Source organism: Protopterus annectens, chromosome 7.part0, assembly GCF_019279795.1.
Source record: "Protopterus annectens isolate FY-2018-M chromosome 7.part0, PAN1.0, whole genome shotgun sequence".
Lineage (NCBI taxonomy): Eukaryota > Metazoa > Chordata > Ceratodontiformes > Protopteridae > Protopterus > Protopterus annectens.
This window is the reverse complement of record NC_056739.1, coordinates 935,734,652-935,758,593: the sequence shown is the minus strand read 5'-3', so window position 1 is coordinate 935,758,593 and position 23,942 is coordinate 935,734,652.

The following is a 23,942-nucleotide window of genomic DNA, read 5'->3' as shown; positions in this document are numbered from 1 at the left end:
GATGCCCAAAATCCCAAAAGGTAGGCCCCTCCCAGACTATAAAAGTCCTTTAGCCCAATGGCTATCATATCAGTGATTTTTGAATGCATTGCTAAAGACATTTTTTGGTAATTGGTAAAATCCAGCAGTGAGTTTTAGTATATCCCAGTTATATTTTATTATGCAGCTAAGTACCCTGAGACTGTTTCCTTATTTATGGCTAATGCTGACTCTATAGTTAACAGAGTTAATCTTATTTTCCTGAGTAGGAATACCTAAGTAAAATTTCACTTACCAGGGCAATCAGTATATGTCCAGAATAAAGCATTTAAAACCTCAATAGACAATCCATGTATCTTTCTAAATGAACATTAAAATCTGTGTTGATACAATTTATTGAGGAAAATGGTAATAATTGTGACAATTTAATCCCACATGTTCTGTCTGCCATTAGACAAGGAGCAAAGACCTTGATATGGTTCCATTCTTTTGAGTGTAAACTGTGAGATATTGCCAAATACAAAACATATATGGCATTCACCTTCATAAGCTGTTAGATTTTGCCAAAAAACATAAAATATCTGGCATTCACCCTCGTAAACTCTTAGATATTGCCAAAAACATAACATATATGGCATGCACCCTCATAAATTGTTAGATATTGCCAAAAAACATGACATTAACTGGTACTACTGAGAATTTGTACCTCATTTTGCAATTTATAGCCTACCTTCTTTAGGGATTTTATAAAGGGGAAGGTTTACCTTAAATCAAAATAGTCATTACAAAGAGATAATGCTTTTAAATATTTAAAGTGTCATCTTCAGAACCACATTTAACATATCCAGATTTCACCAAACCCTTCATTGCTCATACTTGTTCATTAGAAATGGGCCTAAAACAGTGTTTTCAGAGGACTTTGAAGAAAAAAACATACCATATGCTTTTTAGGCACAAGATAAAAAGATCAGAAATCAAAGATCACACTACTCATGGGGATACTTGGTGATAAATGGGATGCTCTCATCACTGAAATACTCTTTTCTTAGCAGGGGCTTTATATTGGTCACAGAGTATGCTATCCTAATGTGGCTACACAGTAAATATTATGCCAAAGTTAAGCTTTGTAGATGGTCAATCTTTTCCTGGCAGTTTAAGTCCACTTTAAACAATCAGTCAAGCTCAACAAACCACAAGAAAGATGGTCTGTCCATGGTTCACAGTTAGTCCAGTGGGAAACAGTCAGTGCACTTCAAGCTGAATGGGTCAATGTAGCATGGCGTAGTGGTTCTGACTCTTGGAAGTGTCAAAACTAATGTATGGTTAATATTGTAAATAGCACTGTAGTATGAAATATTACTTTATTTGTATTTATGTATTGCTTTCTTTGACTAGAGTAATCTGATTAGGCTGTGGTAGCCCTTTTACAAAGGAGGTCCAGAGAGAAAATCTCCAGTTACAAAATAAGCTGTTTTATCCAACAAAGAAAAATGTAAAGCTTAAAGTTAAAATATGGAAATACAATACCTGATAGGCATCTATGCTCAGCAGAATACCAGTAGAAAGCAGAAAGGAGATGAGGAAAGGGGAGTAGTACACATATTTGTCAGGGGATGCAGAGAAAAATAAAGGTGTAATGAAGGTGAGGTTGAGGTTGATGTACAATGTAGTAGGTATAAGATGTAATTCTGTTGGAGGGAAAAACTTGTAAGGGGTAAGCAAAGACAGTTGAAGTGACATTAAGGGCAAAGGGTATAAGACAGATGGAAATTTATGTTGAAAATTGCTTTGTTGAGGTATATGGGGGCAATGGAGGCCTGTAAGGGTCAATATAATGCAAAAAATTATGTTTGTTGTATGGAATTTTTTTCTTTTCTTATCTTTTCTTTAAAGAAAAACAGGTATGCCATTGAATTTGGTAGAAAGGTTCCTTTGCACAGTGCTGCTATCAAGCTATTTTCTTGTTAGAATAATGTATACAAAAGGGAGTGTTATTGCACTAGAGACCACATCAGTTTGTCTAACAATGCAGGGGGACTTTTTGTATGGAACAATTCTTCTGGGAAGGGTGCTGTTGAAGTGAAGAACCAGACTGAAAGAGCCTGAGTCAAACAGGAAATATTCTGTTGAGATTTTAGTAAGGAGGAAGCTGTCTGAATTTAATTCAGGACTACACCTGAAATGATATGAAAGACTACTGAATTTCAATGTATGTGCATGTTTCTCCTAGCGTAAAGAAAAGATTGCATCACTGAACTATTATTTTCATATCATTTTAAATTACAAATAAATGTATAATATACCTTTTGGACAAAGTGTGGCTGTTGCTTTATTTTAATACCAAAGTCAATGTGCTGTTTATGTTTATCTTTATGTATGAATATTACATTTGGCCGAATCTTAATATACATAATTTAAACCTTTGAAACTTAATTTATTCAACATCTTATTTGTACAAAACATCATCTAGTCAAGAGTGTCTGAAATGTTTTTCTCATTTTGTATCCCCTTCCTACACTGCCAGTGTAACTGTCTGTTTTCATGCCACCAGACTTTATATAAGGTAATCTTTTCCTTGTAACCCAAGTCATGGGGTATTTGAGCAAGCCACTTATCTGAAAAATTAAGCTGATGGATTTTTTCTAATGAGTTTTATTATAACATACTGTGTGTTATAGCACATAAGACTTTTTTATTTTAATATGGTTAGAAATATATATATATATATATATATATATATATATATATATATATATATATATATATATAGGGTCTATATTAGAACATCGAAGTTTCAAAACTTTGAATGTTCTAATATCGAACCCTATTCAGCGAAAGTTGAAAATATCAAAGCAACAGAATACCGAATTTTCTCGTAGGGAAAGAATTCGGTTGTCTGTTTCTGTTGCTTTCGGTATTTTCAGCGCTGTGGTGGAAAGTTACGTGTCGGGTTCAGGTAAGTGTGCGATTGAGTGCGGGTTAGTGTAGTTAGGGTTAGGGTGCGGGTTAGGTATGTGTGTGATTGTGTGGACATGAGGGTTAGGTGAGTTAGGGTTAGGGTTAGGGCATGGGTCTGGTAAGTGTGCGATTGTGTGGACGTGAGGGTTAGGGTGGGGTAGGTGAGTTAGGGTTAGGGCGCAGGTGAGGTGAGTGTGCGATAGTGATGGACCTTAGGTTAGGGTTTGGGTTAAGGTAAGTGGATAGTTAGTGGTGTGTGTGTATAGTTTAGTGTAGGGTTAGGTGTAAGATTTTAGGTGCATGTGTGTGAACTGCTGTTTGTTTGGTGTGCCTGTGTTGTGTATATGTGTTTTGGAACACCAAATTTTTTTCCCTAGGAAAAAAATTGCTGTTCTGTATGTTCGATGTTTTCAGCATTCGCTGAATAGGGTTCAATATTAGAACATTCGAAGTTTTGAAACTTCGATGTTGTAATATAGACCATATATATATATATATATATATATATATATATATATATATATATATATATATATATATATTATATTCATAGATGAGCATGATATTGTGCTCAAAAAATGCTGCTTCTCTGGTGATAAAAAGTTGATATATAAATTTGTTGTGTGCATTTTTATCTCCTGTCTCTGGGGCATCCAAGAGAAGAGGGCTGTGGTAGGGAATGTGCTATAAAGCTGTGGAGGACTAATATGACAGATATTCTGGAACTAAAGAAAGCAGTAGCAAAGGAAGCAGGGACACCTAACTGGAGGCCCGTTTTATGTTTTACTACAGAGGAAAAAAATCAGCAATGCAGAGACTGCAGCATATGGGGATTGACTGATACACTTATAGGTTCATAGGTTCATAGGTTTATACTAGGCTATCTGCCCTAAGGCATTTATAAGCCTAGCCCAAATTATTGTGGCTTACGCCACCCCTTATATGAAAAAATACTGTGCCCATTAGTTTGTTGTGCCTCTGTCCAGCAGTGACACAGAGATGATTCCTGGGGTAAACCTACGATCTCCCATCCACAGGTCTAGATTTCTCTTGAACAGAGTCAGCGAGGTGCTCTGCCTCACATGGACCGGGATTTTATTCCACAGCATAGGGAGTCTCTGAGTGATAAATCTATCCCTCCAGCACGTCCTATTTATATCTGTGCTAAGGTTTAAGTCGCTTGCTCTAGTGGTTTTGGTGGATTTGGATTTTTGAGGTGGAGCATGTCCATTAATTCCGGGTTGGACATGGCCTTGTATGTCAGGCACATGTCACCTCTGAGCAGACGGTATGTGACTGAATAGAGCTGGAGTTTCTTCAATCTGGCAGCATATGACAGATTTTGGAGTCCCTTTATCCTTTTGGTGAGGAACTTTTGGGGTCTCTCCAATTGCTGCAGATGTCGGGTGAGATACATCCCGAATGGGGCATTGTACTCGATCATTGGTCTGATAAGTGAAGAGTACAGGGGAACAATGACCTCACTAGATCTGGATGTGAATCCCTTCATGATCAGGTGGGCAATGTAGAAGGTCTTTCTAACCACTTTAGCAATGTGAGTGTCAAAAGAAAGGCCACTGTCAACCTGGGTCCCCAGGTCCCTGATAACCTCTTCTGTGCTTAGTGGATTGCCACCTATATGGTAGCTTGGGGTTACCTTGTTTTTCTCGAAGGGTATGACTATACATTTTTGGCGTTTAACTTCAGGCCATGGCTCTGGCACCAGCTATCTGTTTCCGTGAGTCCCTTCTGAAGGATATCCGTGTCCGATGCACTTTCCACTATGGCGCCCAGTTTGCAGTCATCTGCAAACTTTGTCAGCCAAAGTCCTCCCATGTTGGCCTGTACTTCTGAGAAGTAGATGCCAAACAATAGGGGCCAAGGACCGAGCCCTGTGGGACACCACTTGTGACCGGCTTGGAGTCTGACACAGCGCCAGCAACTCTAACCCTGTGGGTTCTGTCCTTAAGCCAGTTTGCAACCCATCTTGTGACATATGGGTTTACATTTAAGCTGGTAAGTTTTTCTACAATACCCGAGTGGGGTATTGTGTCGAAAGCCTTTGCAAGGTCAAGGTAGGCTGTATGGACTGCCTTTCCCTCATCAATGGCCTTGGTGACTGTTTTGAAGAAGTCAACCAAGTTCAAAAGGCATGATCTTCCCTTGACAAAGCCAAACTGGGTCGGGTCCAATGTCTGCAAGTCCCCTATATCTTTGTTTATGAGCTCCATTATGATCCTCTCCATAGCTTTGCAGACTAGACTTGTTAAGCTTATGGGGCGGTAATTACCAGGGTCCGTAGAGGCACCGCCTTTGTGGAGTGGGACCACAGTTGCCGTACGCCACACCTTGGGCACGTATCCTGTGGTAAGGCTGAGATTAAACAGCTGCCTTATGTGCGGGTTTAATTCCTCATTTAGCTCGTGTAGCACACAGCCGGGGACACCATCAGGTCCCATTGATGCTGTGTTTTTAGCTTTAGAGAGAGCAGCTTTCACCTGCGCATTTGAGATGTCCGGGAGGCTACACTCGGCTGGGATAGTTATCTCTCCTTTAGGGGGGGAGAGGGGGGTGAAGTTTGCACTGAACCTGTCTGCCAGTATGTTGGCAATGTCTGTGGGTTCAGTGATTTTTGTATCATTTTGGACTAATTCTGAGATGTATGTATTGTCATTGAAGTTTTCCTGAAGCTCTCTGTGATGTAAAGTGAAGCAAATGCTTCTTGTGTTATTCACACAGGATTGCAGCCACACAGATGTCATCATAGGGTGCATCCTGTGTAGTTGAGAAATTGTGGAATCAGGTGGGCAAGAAAAGTCTGCCGACTTCTGACTTGGGTTACTAAATAATAGGCAGGTATTACATATATCAACAGTGTTCAAAGAATGTCAGTTATCAAAAAAATGTAGACCTATACACATATTACAATTACAACCATTACATTTATCACTAGTTCCTGAAACTAAATGAAGAAATAAAGTTAGTGAAGGGTATGTTTCTAAACAAGAAAATCACTTCAAGAACATACTTTTTAATGATGGGGATTAAGTGACTAAAATGACATAAAAACATGCTTGCCAGAATTGTGTCTGATAGCTACTTTGTTATTTGAATTATCACCCTGCAGCATTCCTATTGTGTTACAAATGGTCATTTTAGAAAGGCAGATGGTGCCTGACCTGTAATTTGGCAGAAACTAGGATAACTGAAAGAAAAATGTATAAAAGTATAGCGACTGAACTCATTGCAGCCTAGTGAAGCCACCAGACGTTTTTCTACTTACATTCTAAGTCAGGAAACAGAAGGAGTCGACTTTGTTGGCTATGCGAAAGCGCTTATTTTATTTCATCACATTAAAAATATTTTATCTTTTGCTACAAACGGAGGTTTTATTTATCCGTGGTGACTCCTTCTGTTTCCTGACTTGGTTACCTGTTCTCACTTGTCGGAAGGCGTCTTTGAGTACCAGTAACAGTTCTTACCAACGATTTCTACTTACATTCTACTTATGCCTTTGAGCTGTAACTATCGTGTATATTACTTACATTACTAATTCCAAAAGTCATATAGGCTAGTGAAAGACTGCATCTAAAAGCCCACATAGTGGGAACACAACATAATTGGCACATGGCCTTTGTCTAGAGCAGCTAATTATGTATTAATTGCTGTTCATAGATTTATTCACATTGTCATAATTTCTGCATTTCTCTACATATCAACAATTAAGTGACGCAGACAGAAGGCTAAGCCTTACATAAATGTTCACAGAAAGATAAGGAAAAAAAAAACAGCTGACATTAGGTATGTAGCCTGAATGATTGGTGTGATATTAAGTTGTTTACAAAATATTCAAGTTTATTGTGAATTCTAAAATCCAAATTAAGACATAGAATCTAATTAATGCTATGAGTATAGAACCAGATCTGTGCTGAACAGTTTGCCATTTAAACTTCTTTACTAGCCATTATGATCCCAGTGTTATGAACATTTGCTTGAAATGTGACAACATAACTTGATTTTGACAAAAAACTCAGGGTGCATCCATTGGAAATGAGAGTACAAACTTGCTACCTCCATTTGTAGGGAATTAGATAATTTAGCATTCATTTGTGAGTATGCAATACTTTTGGGCAGTGTGTTTGAATGTATTAAACAGAGTGCAAACCAAGTTGCTTTGGCTATAATAAATAAATTAACACAACCTTGGTAATTTTGATGTATTCCCTACAAATACAGTGGTAGCCTGTGAGGATACAAATCATCCAGTAAAAAGTAAACCTGGCCTATCCTTTTTTTTAATAACGTTTATCCTCCTCCTCACATTTAACTTTCTTGCAATTATGTAAGTGACTTTCCTTTTTACTATGTGTTGTTGCTGTTACTATTTTTCTATCTTATAGGCAGCTTTTATTGTTTCATGCAGTTACTCCATATACAGTCATAGCTTCCTTTATCCCTTATGATCATTTAATGACTTTTGCAAGACTTTTCTATGCCAGCTATTAAGTCACATGTCACTCTAAAAAACATATGAACACATTGGCTGTTTAATTAACAAGTCTTCTGCTTGAGGCATTCACATATGACACCTGATCTTGGTTTAACTTCATTATGCACCACACCTACTCGCTCATGAAAATTAAAAATGTTAGTATACATTTCAGAAATAGGAACACTTTATCCTGAAGTATATCAAAAGTTTGGTGTAAAAGGTCTTGTTTAGATTAAGTGTAATAAAGTTTAGTAACTTATGTTAAGAAAAATAAACATTCAGTTCTCAAGAACAAAATTACTTGACAATGCTGCCCACTGTACATCAACACGAACTTGTTGCTACCTAACCTAGTTATATATGAAAATTGGATTAAAAAATAATCACACTCAATTTGTCTAAGCAGAGCATTAAGTAAAGAAATCTGAAAAAAAAAGAAAAGAAAAAATGTGCATATATCAGTGCTCGAGCATTCCATATTTCGGAGTTTTGCCAGATGTAGCATGAAAACATATGAGGCTATTAAAAAGTGCATTTCACATTACACAGGAATAACTTTATACTGAGATCAATAATCGTAGTTGTATTTTTTATAATGTTTTTGATGAGTGTGTACTGAAGCTATACCTGCTCAGTCAATCTTGAAAAAGACTATGCTTTCTCTGGATTTTAGCAAAAATCAAAATGTAAAAACAGTCGATAAGTAATCACACTGGTTAGCATCTGATGTCCATGGATATGGCTTGTGAAAGGAACTAAAGGATAATACATGACTGATGAAAAAACTAACAAGTATATTTTCAGTACAAATCTTCAGCAAAAGCCATTTTACTGTAGAGAATGTAGAAATGTGAAACATGAGATCATGATACAGTAGGCTTAGAAAGGATAGAGACAAAATATCAGATGTGTTACCAAACAGGGACTATATATACACACATTAAATATTAGTGACAATGTGACTTGTAAGCCAGGAACTGAGCAATATAAATGCACTACTGGAATACAGATAGGGCTGCCCTTTATTAAGAAGGAGTCAAGCATGAGTTATACAGAGCACACAAAAGCAATACATTAGAATGTCCCTTCATACACTCTTTTGTTGAGCACCACTTTACTATATTTAATGTGTTAATCCCATCTTAAAAATCCACTTTTCTGGGTCTCTTAAATTGTGTGAACAGCCTTGGTTGACCACTCGCATTCTAGTGGTATGAATAAAGCCTAGGATGAACTTTAAACCTAAGAGCCATAAGGCCCACCTGCAGAGTATTACACTATCCACCATTCTGCTGTTGAAGAACCTGTAATGTAGTGTGGTCACTAAAACTGGTGAAAATCCCTACCCAGCAAGTAGTCACAAAGGGAGCTTAGGGCTCCACTTTATGGTCAGGAACTCTCATGCAGTGGCCAAATACTTGTTCTCCACATACGTCCATTCCCTGAACAGATAGGAAATTGGAAGCCCATTCACAATATTTGAGATAACACAGTGCCAAAGTCTACATAGGGCTGCATTAATGTAATAACTCTGGAAAGTTTTTTTTCCACTGCACTTAAGTCATTTCGATATCTTAGCTTAATTTCATCTATGCTGCCTGATTTTTTCTTTCATTTAAATCACTTTTCACTGCTTGCAATTAGCTTTTTTCTGCCCTAGTGTGGGATCCAGCTTGAGACATTATTGGTTCATGTAATAGGCAGCCAGTCACTAATTGGTCACATTCATAGCTGCTTCTCATTGACAATTTACATTTTAGTGTTTGCTATATACTGAGATCAGCTGAGCCCTCATGCTGTCTTTTGAGAAAGACTTTGCAAGGTAGCATCTGTCTGTTTCAATCTGAGAATTTAGAAAGCTGTGCTGGACATTTGTTGCATCAGAAATAACTCAGGAAAGTGCTTTCGTTTTTTTGTATTTTTCTGCTGCATTTGCAGTCATTTTGTTTGCTTTTTTTCATTTAAATCGCTGTTTTCACTTCACAATTAGATTGTTTCTGGCCTAACATGGGATCCATTTTGATACATTAGCGGTTCTTACAGTGAAGAAAATATCAACTACTGGTGTTTCTAGGCACGTTGAAGGTCCTCCCTTATGAAAGGTGAAGACTGTCACAGTCCTCCTTTCATGTGGCATGAAGCCAATTTTAAAACTTTAGTTAAATAATGACTACAAGGTTTCTGCCAAGTCATATTTCATACTATTCAGGAGGCATCCTGGGATGTTATCAGTGTCAATGAGGCCATGTACTTGGCTTTTGTGAGTGCAACCAGTGCATGCTCCCTAGTTACAGCTGGAGGGGTTATGTTTGAGGGTATTTTTGTGAAGATGGCTGGGGGTGAGAGGGGGTTAAAGTTGGAACTGAACTTGTCTGCTAAGAGTTTTGCCATATCACCAGGATCTTTGAATGTGGCTCCATTAACTACCAGTTCTGCACATTGCTGTGTGCTCTGCCTTGAAGTTTCTGACATAGCTGTAGAAGGCCTTATGGTTATCTTTCACCTGGCAGGATATCTTAACCTCAGTGTTGGCTTCTGTTGATCTAATTAGCCCTCTTAGTTGCTTATCTACTTTGATTAGAGAGTTACTATTTGTATGGGAGCTACCTTTCCAGATTTTTGCCATATATTGTTTCCTTTTGTTGTATATCCTGTTTAATTTGGGATGCCATTGGGGGGCAGTGGGTTGTTTCTAGGGCTAGTCCTGGACTTTCTTTTGGTAGGTACAGCATTCTCTATGTAGCCATTGACATAGTTGTACAGAGTTTCTGAGAGCAATTCAGCATAGGTTGCTGTTTTCTCTGGGTCTGGTGTGGCAATGAATTTTGAAAATCCATCATTTAACAAAAGTTAATTTGCCTTGGAATAGTTCTTAAGTCTTATTAGTTTGCATGGGATTACATAGTCAGTTTTGATTTCAAAAGAGACAGCTTTATGGTCGGACCTTACCAGGGAGTATGGGACATTGGGGGAGCAGATGTTGGAACCTCTAGTGGGTGAATTCACTGTTTGGTCAAGGATAATTATATTTACATAGTCCAGGAATCTCTGTGCCTGTAGATTGGAGGCTGTGTATGATTTTTAGTCTATAGAGGGGTAATTAAAGTCTCCCAGGAGTAGGGTGTTAGGTTGGATGGTAAGTGTCTCCAGTAGGTCCAAGTATGCACTGTGAGCTTTTTAGGGCATGGTGGATGACCTATAGCTTGGCTAGGATATGGTACAAGAATTTGGTTATGGTGATCTCCAGCATGTCATACTGTTTAACCACCGTATAGGTATTGTTGTTATTGGTATATATTGAGATACCTCCTCCTTTAACCCTTTTCTGTGCAGTTGCTGGTTTAACAGTCTGGAAGGCACTGAAATCTAGCACTACTGTGATACTTTCTGCCACTTTAAACCATGTCTTAGCAACTGCATATATGTCTATATTCCCGAGTGTGAGGAGGGCTTGTATTTTCTCAATACCAAACTGCCAGTTTAGAATCACTTCATCTTCTGAAATATGTCCATGTTTATCAGGTCATTGAAACATGGCTCAAGTGTAATGAGAGCACCCCATCCATGCTAGGGTTTTGTGCCTATTGCACACTCAAGGCCTCTGGTGATGGTAGAGGTGTCCCAGTGTTTTTCAGTAATTACCCCCCCCCTCTCCCCAGAGCTCAGTGAACTTCAGCTCACACTAAGTCAGCCAGAATTGCAACTTATAGCACAGTCCAGGTTCGAGGAGCCTGTCCCTAGTGGAGTATAGCCTCCCTTAAAAGGAAGGTACAAATGAAGCTAGGGAATACTTCTTTTGAGCAGCCTGGGGAAGAAGTTGCATGTGCGGAGCATGCTTTGTGGAGTCTCAAGTCCTTGAAGGGTCAGTGGCTGCCCTGGGTGTCCTGTTTTCAGTGGGACCTTTTGGTACTGTCAGACTGATCACCTCGGTTGTGATATTCCACCTGAGAGTGTGGAGCAGGACTTATGGATGACTGGGCAAAATCTCAGTGGAGAGGCAATCAGGGAGAAGGCTAAAAGTGGCCAAATCCCCCTGTAGAGTTAAATCCAGTAGCTGTGCTCATGACCTCTCCAAATGGTGATGGTGGCTGATTTGGGCAACTGATATAGCTCTCATTTCTGATATAAATATAAATACACCAGGTTGGGAACTAAAAGACACTGGATTTTTAAAAATTATTCTGCATTCACAATGCATTTTGCTTGCTAATGGGCAATATTTTCAATTGTATGCATTTTGAAATTTCTTCAACTGCTTAAGAGAGTGTGTGTATGTTTTTTATGGAAGGGGAGCCCTCTGGCAACAAGCAATAGCTTTATTTTATATATCCTATGAAGTTCTAACATTGCAAAAGGAGCATACACATGTATAGGTACCATTATTTATAAAATGTTCATATTCCATCTAATGTTATTAAAGTTATCACCAAAGTGTGTGTGTGTGTGTGTGTGTGTGTGTGTGTGTGTGTGTGTGTGTGTGTGTGTGTGTGTGTGTGTGTGTGTGTGTGTGTGTGTGTGTGTGTGTGTGTGCACTTACTTGCCTTTAATGAACAGCAATAATATCAACATGAATAATGTCTACACCAAATGATTAACATTACGCACGTTGGCACACTATTAAGCATCAATCTCTGTTTTTTTAAACACCTTTAATGAATTATCACTTGTGACACAGGCACATTTACATTTTTATAAAAGTAATCAAACTGTATTAATAAGTTAAAACTAACAAACATTATGCTTCACCTATATTGCTATATCATATAACAAAAGCAACATTACATAAATTATTCAATTCCTGCCCCTTTTTTAAACAAGAAACATCTTTATTAAACCATCACATATGACATAAGCAATCATACTTTTATATAAAGGAAAACAAACCACATAGACATAATCCTGGTTGCAAACATTTTATATCACAAACCATACTTGCATACTCCCAGTTGCAAACATTATACATCACTTATAATCTACCCAATAATTTTCAGTCAGACATTACATAGCTCATTTAAGGTCTGCCTTCTTTAAACCTCATCCCTCCCCTGCATGTATTGGTCCCACAATTAGCATTTTTTCCTGTATACTTTGCTCCTACCTTTTTCTAAAGGTTGCTGTATTCACTACTTCTAATATAGCTGGTTTAGATTTTAATTTCCTTTTTCGAGTAATTGCTTTTTTGGCAGCCACCATAATTAGACATAGCAAGGCATTATCATGCTTAGGCAATTCTGATTCTGTATCATATCTCAGAAAAATCATCTCCCTTGTCACACCAATCTCCCTACCCAGCATCTCCAAAAGTGCATCCTGCAGGGAATCCTTAAAGTCCGCCACCTCACTGCACTCCCAGAAAATATGTTCCTGATTATCTATTTCTTCCCAGTCATACCTCAAATATTTGCTATCTATCTGAGGAAAAATTGTCGGGAGTCTACTTGGGGTATAAAAATGTCTTAAGTAAACATTTCCAAGCAAAAACCCTAAATCTTCTAGATTTTGTTGCATATTTGGGAGACATACATGTATCCTCCCATTCTTTTTTTGAGACTTGCTTATCCAATCTCTCTTCCCAATCCTTTCTAACCTCCTCTGATTGATTCTTATACTTATCGCACAATATTTTATATGCTTTACTAATTATTCCTTTTTTAATGGCAGCTTCTGTTCTAGACTCTACTAAAAACTCTAGTAGTGCTGGTCTTTCATTAAGGACCCCCCTATTTCTTTCCCTTTGCCTATATGCTGATATCAATCCTTGATAGGGAAGGCTATCTTTAACCTGCAGTCCAAATAAATTCTTGACATCTTCCCATTCTAAAATTTTTCCCTCTCTATTTATTTGCTCCCAGTACCTTGCTTCCTTTGCCAGTTTTCTTCAATACATTCCAGACCCCTCTTGCATATTGTCTATATCCCTAACTGCAGTCTATCGGTAGAATCTCCTCTCTCCATTCCCATGTTGGCTTAGTTCTTAGAAAAGCATCAATCTCATTGTATGCAGAAAGCTTAAAACAAAACTAAAATGAAAACATTGTTTTTTGAAGCGAGCAAGCTCCCCACACTCCCTGCTAATAATATATTCTAACTCCCAGATCAAACAATTCTCAGGGAAAGGGTGTATTCTCAACCCTGAGAATGGTCTGATCTGCTACCTTTCTCAACAAATGTCGACCATCTGTTTAGCTGATCAAATTGTGTCAGCCAAACAGACGTCAACAAAAGTAGTGCTTTCCATATAAATAGAATATATATATATCTATATCTATCTATCTATCTATCTATATATATATATATATATATATATATATATATATATATATATATATATATATATATATATATATATATATATATATATATATATATATATATACACACACACACACACACACACACACACACACACACACACACACACACACACACACACACACACACACACACATATATATATATATATATATATATATATATATATATATATGTATGCTAGGCAGGAATGTGGCCTATACTTTTTTACCTGCTTGCTATTGTGAATGGTGTCTCCTCTCCAGATTAAGTGATGCATCCTGTTTTTGTTTATCCAGTTTTGTCACATGAAGAATAACAACCCATATTTGCATGGGAACAGACAGATCCATTCTGCTTTTTGGGAGACCATGCATTAGTAAATAAGGACACAATTCAAAAGCAGATAGTTACTTTTGCATGGCATGCATCCTTTTGATGCTTGCAAAAACTTCTGTTTCACAGGTATGACCCTAGTACATTTCTTGAGTTTGTGAGACATGCCACACTCCATTTTGACAAACACAACTACACATTTCCCATATAGTACCATTTTTCTTCATGGATTTCAAAAACCTTTTAGATATTTTAATAACATTTAATAGCCTAGAAGAAAATTGCATTCCAGTTTTTGGTACTACTAAGACAATAGTTTTCACTTTGGTTTGTATTCAAACTATACTGTATTGAGGTACATAAGAATGCACGCCTTAAACTACATATAAAAATACATGTACTATGCTTGAGGTTTAATAGAAACTTTATAAAATAATCTAACATGATACATGTCTATATAATTCACTTTGATCATAGATAATAAAACCCTTCACTCAGTAGAACAAGCATCTATTCAGTGTAACCATATCTAATAACTTAGCAAGTGACTATTTTCATATCACATCTCAAATGCCTGGATCTCTCTTCAGCTCCTGTTAACAGCAGTTTAGTAAACTTAAAATATTAACTCAAATAATAAATGAGAAATAATTGTGTCTACCTGTGTTTCACCCCTGGTTAACACTCCCCACTACCACTCTCATCCCCACCTCTTCTTATCTAACCTTCCCATCCTCAGCTTAATCTCTTCTCACCCCTCTCTCCTAATACTCCTATACTAATTGCCCAACTCTGTTACTTCCCCCTCTCTGTTTACACCCTTCTGCTTCTCACTCCCATTGCCCCTCCTTCTGCCTTTGTCTGCTCTCCCTCTGTAATCCCCCTTTCTCAAATTTAACTACAGCCTGTAGTCCTTTAGGAATAAATGTATCTTGAAAAAAATCTTAAAATGTATGATTTTCTATGTTGTAATTCACTATCTTTGTAGTGTATGCAACTTCATTAAATTCAAAGTACCAACATATACTCTGTTGTTATTTGTCTAAGAATATTTGTGTCAACTATGAGTTTTGTCTGGAGCTTTTCTCCGTGGTCCTTGAGTAAAAAAGGGAGTTTGCCCAATCGGACTATCCTGTCAAAGAAATATAAATCAACAAATTGCAGCTAATACATAGATATAGTATATTGGCCTTCATGAGAGCTAGATGGCAAGATGCCATGTGACATGAGAGATCAGTTCATATGAATAAGCGCTAGTGTTAAAGAAAAAGAAACAATCAAAAGAAAAGACTTCAGTGGACTGAATTAACAGGCAGCTTAAATAATCTTACTGAAATTCAGAATTTTGTTTTGATAATGCACTCCAATCAATAATTTCAATGCTGTGCCTATCAACTAAGTTTACTGTTAGCATCATAAGTTGAGGGCTTACATGTAAGATATTCTCAGATGTTATTTTGAATATTCAAGAACAAGGAAATACATATCCACACACCAAAATATTTCTTGATTTTTTTTTGCTGTCAGACTAATAAGCAAGTTATTCACATTAGCAGAAGACAGCTGCTGTTTTAATGACTAAGGCTCGCTGAAATTATTCCAAACACTAACAGGTCCTTTTAAAGCTGAAAATCCTAGATGTGGAATAAATGTCATGAAATATAAAATGAGGAAATAATGCAATTTTAAGTTACTTTCTATTACATTTGACTTAAGGCAGACTTGATTTTTTTATTAATATGCTATCTTTGTTTTAGAACAAAGGCATGCAAGCCCGCACTTAAAACATTTGTTTCACTTAACCAGCTTATCTTCAAAAAATTGATTATTAACTGTGTTTAGAAAAGATGCTATTATTGAAAAGGATTTAGAAGAAAAAGAACAGTTGTGAAGAATAAATAACTATGGCTAACAAATTGCTATGCCCTCGTACGGCAGAGGTCAACTACTGTGCAAAAACAAAACATACAACACACTGTGGTCTAGTGGGAGCATAAATATTTCATACTTCAGCCAAGGACTGTATTTCATTAAAATGTCTTCTAATCATTTTTGAAATCATGCCTGAACAGAAGTGGCTTTTTGATAAATAATTATCTCCCAGATGACTACACTGATTCACTTACAGATGATGCAGCTGCATATTCTCTCCTTTACATTCAGCTTCCAAGCAGTTAGTGATACCAATCACTTCCACGCATTGTTTCATTAATTTAACCACATGACTGACAGCTCTACCAGTTTTGTGAACATGCAATACTTCAATATTTCAATCTTTTCACCTCTGGGAGCATCTGCTGTGGTTTTTATCTTAATTTTTGCTAGTGTCTCCACTTGCCTATACTTGCTTATCCAGTACTGTATATCTAAAGATTCTCATTCAAATATGTTTTTTTTTCTCTTAAAAAGATTATTTCAAGAAAAGATTTTCATTTGCTGCAGCCAAAAAAAGGTTGCAAATGTTTAGAAAAGCATTCTAATAGATTTAAACTTTATTCAAAATGATCAGAACATAGGAATCTGACATACCATACAGAAAAAAATTCAAGTGGCAAACTTAGTCTCTCTCTTCCTTCTAATGAGTATTGTGGTCTCTCTCTTTTTTCTTATATGCACACAGTACATGGATATATAATGACTCAGTCTTCACTCATTATGCAGTTCCAGTTCTTTGCACTAATTTGATTTAGACAATTAGTAATCACATTTTGTAGAATGGAAATATCACTGAAGAATAATAGAAATGTTCTCACTTTACCAGATGATCCATGAAAAGAGCCTGTCTGACTGTTTCTTGGTAGGAATAAACTTTTCCATCCATCTATATATGTCAAAAAAAATAAAATCATAAGCCTGATAATGAGGGACATCTATTCATAGCCATTCTGATGTAATGTGCCATATTAACAGACTTGTCTGCCCAAAAACCTGTTAGTTTACCCACTAGCCACCAGTAAGTATCTTACTGAAAATCATGAGAAAGAAGATTTAATCCTTGCACTTTTAAAAATAACACACATATATATACTTTCCCAATTAAGAAAAAACTCCTGCAATAGTAGTTGGATTAAATAGATAGTCCAAATGTAAGTGGTAAAGGGATGGTATGTCTTTGTGCATTCTTCTAGATCAGCTTATTGGATAAGAAGGTACTTGTTAGAAGTAACACTGAAGACCCCCTTAGCAGGGTCCCTAAATGAGTTTAATCCCAAGGAATAGGCCACCAGGGTGGAAGGAGCTGGTCAGCAGCACAGTAGCAAAGCTCAGGAAAATGAAACTTTAAGTACCACTTCTCAATGAAGATTGGACTCCTAGGGTCATAGTCAAGAGTATGCATGGAGAAATTAGCACAGGAGACAAATGGTCACAGTGAAGATGTCTACAATAGTGATGTCAAAGAAAGGACTAGACATCAAACAACCACCCTAGTACAGTGGGTCTTACAGCAGCATTTGCCAGCAATCATTCATCACAACAAGACAAAAGATAATAGCAATGTCAAATCATTAGGAAAGCATCAGCTTTACATTCATGAGGCCTTCAGCTGAATAAACAAGAAAGAGAGGAATAATTGTGCCATCTTCCTAAATGTATTCACCCATTTCATGCAACAGGTGCACATGTGTTGAATATCCAGTGTGTGAAGGACTTTAGATAAACGGAATGGTCTGGAATTACTGCAAAGCCACATTTAGAAGAAAAGGATTATTTAGTCCTAAGGGGAACCTTGTCCTTGTGAAAGACTAGACATAGATAATTAAAGAGGGCCTGAAGCTCCATGATCCCCTGTGTAGATACATAGGTCAATAGAAAATGTGTTCTATAAGAAATAAACAGGAGGAATATAGCAGACAGGCAGGCAATCTGTAATGTAACTGAAATACAGAGGACTGCAAGGGCTCTAAAGAGGACAAAGCCAAAGATGTTGTTTAATCAACTGTACAAATTCTTTATTCTGGACCACAAGCCTGAGTCCTACCTAGAAGATTATGAGTGTATCTTCATTTACAGCCAGCTTATGATGCTTTCAAGACATAGATGAAAATAAATTCTCCTACAAAGTGAGACTTGAAAAGTTAATCTTCACATCCATGTCAAATAAAATCTTAGAGAGTTATGAATGGAGACTTGATCACAGTTCATGGTACTTTATTTGCTCCATGTACTAGCAGTTATGGAAAAAAATAGTAGAAGCACAGAATACCTTACTAGCTTTCAATATGGTTGAAAGCAAAATGATCACTTTTCACCATCAAACAGTGAGCAGTAGAAAATAAATTGCCCCTCTGTGCAACTAATGGCTTTAAAAGCTGATAGACACATCATTCTGCCATGCTTCCTGTTCAAACGTGAAGAAAAGTGAAGGTATAACAGCTTTACCTTCTGCTGCTGCTCTTTGCTAGCTGGCACTGTTAGCTGTTAGTCCCTAGAATAATGGTAATCACTTTTAAGTATTGCTAATATTGTGTCTCATGTTATTGACATGATTTACAAGTTTACACTCTGAACTGGGAAAAAGATAATCATACTGCGCCATGCACTAAAAGATCATTGCACATGGACATTACTAAAACACGCCTCTTTACCGTGAAATGCATGTGGCTAAAATTGTACAAGTATTTGAAATAGGTCATGATCACCTGTAATCCAAACAGCTGGAGCAGAATACTGGGCTGCTCGACTAAAATGAGAAATGCTTCTACTTAGAGTAACAGGTTTACTGAGTGAAATCATTTCTAGCAGCTCTAGTTACCATGGGGACCCAGATAGGCAAATATAGTTGGATCTTAGGTTTAAAACAAGCTACAACCATAAAATGAAGCAAGTTGTCATCCCACTTTAACATTGCAAAAGTTTCCTTCATCATTAGTGACAAAAGGTCTTGAAATCATGCTCTTTGCTATCACCACTGGGTTACAGGGATATTTTAGTTTTAGTTCTGTTTTGTTTAATATCGGGCAAAAAACTGTTGCGAATGGAGGCTCTGAATGCAGAGGACAGTGGCAGACAGAGCACATCTATCACTAACCCTTCCTCTATCCCCTGCTTCACTCTGCATGTAGAGTGCTGTGGCAGACAGAGCACATCTATCACTAACCCTTCCTCTATCCCCTGCTTCACTCTGCATGTAGAGGACTGTGGCAGACAGAGCACATCTATCACTAACCCTTCCTCTATGCACTGCTTCACTCAGGAGAAAATGAAAAGATTTAAATTCCCTGTTGCAAAAAGGTTATTCTCCAATGTGCTCCACTCCACCCCAAAAAAAAAAATGTTGAAAATATAGTCCTTAACTCTGCAGTTTAAAAATAGGACTAGAGACATGACTTAAAGTCTGCCATTTGATTCACTTCCCTCAAAGATTTGAATTCTTTTGAGACTGAAACTTTTATCAATGGTCATTGCACCATAAGCGTTGACTTCCTAAAAAGAGAGTAACAAGCTTTGTATCCCCCTTTGTCTGTAAATATCACACAGCATGATTGTCTAAATGAGGAGAGGTCCCTAAAGAAGCTTTGCTGTTAAGACCTTCAGGAACAGAACAACTATCATTTTCTTCATCTAATGGATGTTGAGCCTCTTTTATGGAGGCATCATACCACCTGCACCATATCCTCATTCTGCAACTGAACTATCTGTTATCAAAAACTGTCACAGCCTTGGTGGTGGGATTCAAAAGCCAGCAAGCATACTGCAGGAACCATATACCTGTTATATAATAGAGCTTACACATTTTTGTTTATTAAATAATTATTTTGTTTTTGATGGATGTGTCTATCACCAATTACAGGGTACCGCCATGGGGGCATCTTTTATCCCCATGTATGCAGATCTGTTTATGGCAGTTTTTGAGTTGGAATACTTGTATAAACATAAGTTTGTGAGAAATAATGTCATTGCCTATTACAGATATATTGATGATTTATTTTTTATTTGTAAAGGTGGTAGGCATAATGTTATGAATTTTTATTTGGACTTAGAACAAAATATTTATGATTTGAAATTTGATGACATACAGTGTGATAGCATGGTCCATTTTATAGACTTGGTACTAGAGGGTATTAATGGTGGGGGCATCAAGACATTAGTACATAGATTTGCTGACAACTTTCATTTTTCACATGGGGCTAGTTTTCATCCCCAGCATTTGTTGGAAGCCCTACCGTACGGGGAGTTTCTTTGAATGCACAGAATTTGTAGTGATTGGGGAGATTTTGTAAGAGAGTGCAGGTACACTTCTATATGTTTGTTAATAGGGGCTATAATAACAATATGGTTTACAAAGAGTTGTAGCATATCGACTGGGACTAAATCAGTGTCAAAATGTTATGCATGGAGAAGGGAATAACACTGAACCTTGTAAAAATCAGATATATTTTGTCTCAGTGTATAACAGCTTGAGCAATAGAATTAACAACATACTGCATAGTTGTTGGAAATATTTACTTCAGGGTGTGTAGTTGGAAAGAATAATAGCAAATAGTCCTTGTATTTCCTATAAAAAAGGAAAAAGTTTAAAAGATTTTTTAGTTTCTAGTTATTTTTCTATGCCTAATGAGACATTGTATATAACCCCTACCATGAGGGGTACTTACTCTTGTGGTGGTTGCTCTATATGTTCCTGTGTTGTTACAAATTTTAAGAAAATAAATGGTATCAAGTTTTCTCCTGGTGGTAGTTTTTCATTTAATAGTGAAGGGGTAATATATGTTCTTAGATGTCCCTGCAATTTATTTTACATAGGAGAAAGCAAAAGAAAATTTAAAGTGAGAATACAGGAACATATAAGAGATATAAAGAATGGCAAAGTAGAAAGTAACATTGCAACGCACTTTAAAACAGTTCATGATGCTGACTATTCTTTATTAAAAGCTTTTGTTTTAGAACAAGTCTTTATGAAAATTAGTGAAATATGTGACATTAAGGACAAACTTCTTTATGAAGAATCTGTTTATATTTTAAAGTTTAATACTATGGTACCTGTAGGTTTAAACTTAGAGATTAATTGGAAACAATTATTATGTAATTGAGTAATTAATTAATTAATGATGCTATAAAAAGTCTGTGTAAAGTTGTGTGTTTTTATTACTCCTGGAAGTCTGTAAGCCGAGGTGCTAGAGTTCTGAGTTCTTTATTAAACCTATGTTTGTACTGTGGCCAGTTATGGATTTCTTCTTGATGCTGTTCTTCAAGTTGCTACATATAATTTGACCATATACCTATAGACCTGCTCTAGATATCAGGACCCATTTCCTAGGCAGTAGAATGCTGGGCAATCCCAATAAGCATTTTGGTGGTCTGTCCAATGACACTTTGCAATCAATTTCAGCCATGCATACTATAGGAGTCATAAAAGCCCAGAAATTATAACAAAATCAGAATATGGACCTTACACTGTATTCTCACTCTGTCATCCCATCAGTCCTCTGCATGGGCAGGAGTAAGTGAGAATGGTAGCTCCACACCTTTAAAAACAACAGTGTGAGAAAGAGTCAAAAGAGTAGTCATTTTATAGTAAATCCCAAGGATGTCTCCTAAGACAGATCTCTCTGTAATCATGGCTACAGTAAGTAATTTAATTAGACAGACAGGCACCAGACATTCAGGTAAGGAGACACATTGAGATCCTACACATACACGACTTATGCCACCATAGCAAACATTATGATAGACAGTCTGAGTGCTGATGAATTCCCAAATGGCCATCTCAGTGCTGGATGCAATGCTCATAGTAGGAAATGTGCAGTGTGGATCCAAAATGCTGATATTCTAAAAGCCATCCATCATGTCCAGTGGCACAATCCAAGCACCACAAAGCAGGAATATTGTTATCTACAGCAGGGTAGCCATCTAGTATGACATCTCTTTGATGACTTTTTTTTTTTTGAAGTTGCTCAGAATGAAAAGGCTTTCACCTAGCCTCTTCAGAAAACCAAATAAATAAATAAAGTCGGCTAAACTGCACTTGAATCCCAAGGATATGATAGCAACTGCAATGTCTCTGAGTAGTGGAGTATCAGTCTATTTCAAGATCCATACTAAAATGGGTGGATTCACATGGAGAATTCTTTGTAATATGACCAAGAGGCATAACATCTGAAATCCGCTGGTCCTTTTGTTTTATTCTTCAAGCTCACACTGAGTGAGAGAACTCCACCCACCACCCTCCCACACACACAGAGGACCCATACATGAATCAGGTCTGTGCCAGACCCACTGGCAGGATTACTGTACTGGAAGACCAAGTCAAGTTAGGAGGTTGCAAGACTGTCACATTTCCATGCTTTTTTTGGTTGCCAAAAGACCATGTCTGGGAGATTTCCTAGTCTTAGAAATGGAAGAATAAACAGAAGGTGGGGGATTCTAAAGGCATTCTCAGAGATGCCTACATCATATGCTGAAGTTCCTACTTAATGCAGGACAACCTCATGCATGCCATCATCCACAAACACACGTTTGAACCCTGTCCCTAGCTAAAATATTCACATGGTAAAAAATAGAGCGGTCTACTAGGTAGCTGGTTTGTATGCAGAAGGCAGAGTCACAAAACCTCTCCTAGATGCAAAGAAAGCCCCCAACATTTTCCATAGATCTGATGACCACACAGGATGACAACTTGGACATGCTGGCCACACTGACCTGGAAGATGGATATGTAAAATGAATAGCTGAGAGTCACAAGCCAAAACATATGGGAGGATTACACCCTCCTTCTTTATTAGCATGATGGCAACATGCTATTTCTGTGAGGTATGATAGACAGAACAGATCATGAAGGAGTTATCACAGGGATGCCAAGCAAGCGACTGTACCCATTGAGATGTCAGGCTTATTAAGAGAAGGTAACTTTTCATGGAGGCTAATACAGCTTGGTCAGGATGATTTCATGATGCTCTCACTGCAGCCATGATGACTGACATCATATGACTGATGACATAGGATTCTTTAAAGCAGCTTCTAATAATAATCTCTAGACATTGTCTAGGCAGATGAGATGACATAAGGGCATTTTGCCACTACAAGAGTCTGAGGGCTTCTGTAGAGGACAGACCATATGTTGTATAAGGGAAATGGAGAGAAAGTAATGGTAAACTCTTCATTCTTGTCTGCCTCAGAAACAATGTCATCTAGGTCTTTATAATACACAGTACCTACATACATGAGCCCTTCCACTGTATCTTGCAAAGGTGAGCTTGCAACTGCCACATGCTAGAACACAGGTGACCTAGATGTGGCTCATGATACTGAGCTCAAAGTGACATGGCACATGGAGAGATGACTATGTCTAGCCTGGTGCTATTTCAAGGCTGTACTGTGTTCTCCTGTATATGTGACTGTAGCTCTCACTAGGCATGAAACAGTTGTCTGATGTTTAATGCATGAGACATGAGCCCTCATGCAAAGCACCTGGTTGTATCCATCAATTAGGACTGGCTAGATTAATGGGGTTTGGATGGTCTTCAGAAGGAATATGTCAATCTAGAGCTTTGTTGTTCTGAAAATAGTGTACTTGGGTACCATTCTGCAAGATCAGGCTAACCATCCTCAAGCTGCAGTCAGCTAATCAAAGGAGGGGTGCATAACACTAGAATCCCAGAGAGCAACTCAAAGTTGGGAGTGGGATACCTGTATTTAGATTTTTGTTTTGTATTAAATTGTAATGATTATGTTGACTTCAGTTCTTTATATCAGGGGATAAGCTATATCTCTAGAAAATCTGATGCCAGTATACCACTAGACTTACCTAATTATCTTTTAGATATTTTGCTTAAGATACAATGTGACTTTATTGAATTGTTTATTTATTGCATGAAATTCAATTCAATTCTGTGATGCATCATTCAGCTACTTGCAAAACTAAACTTATTATAATATCTTATGTATAA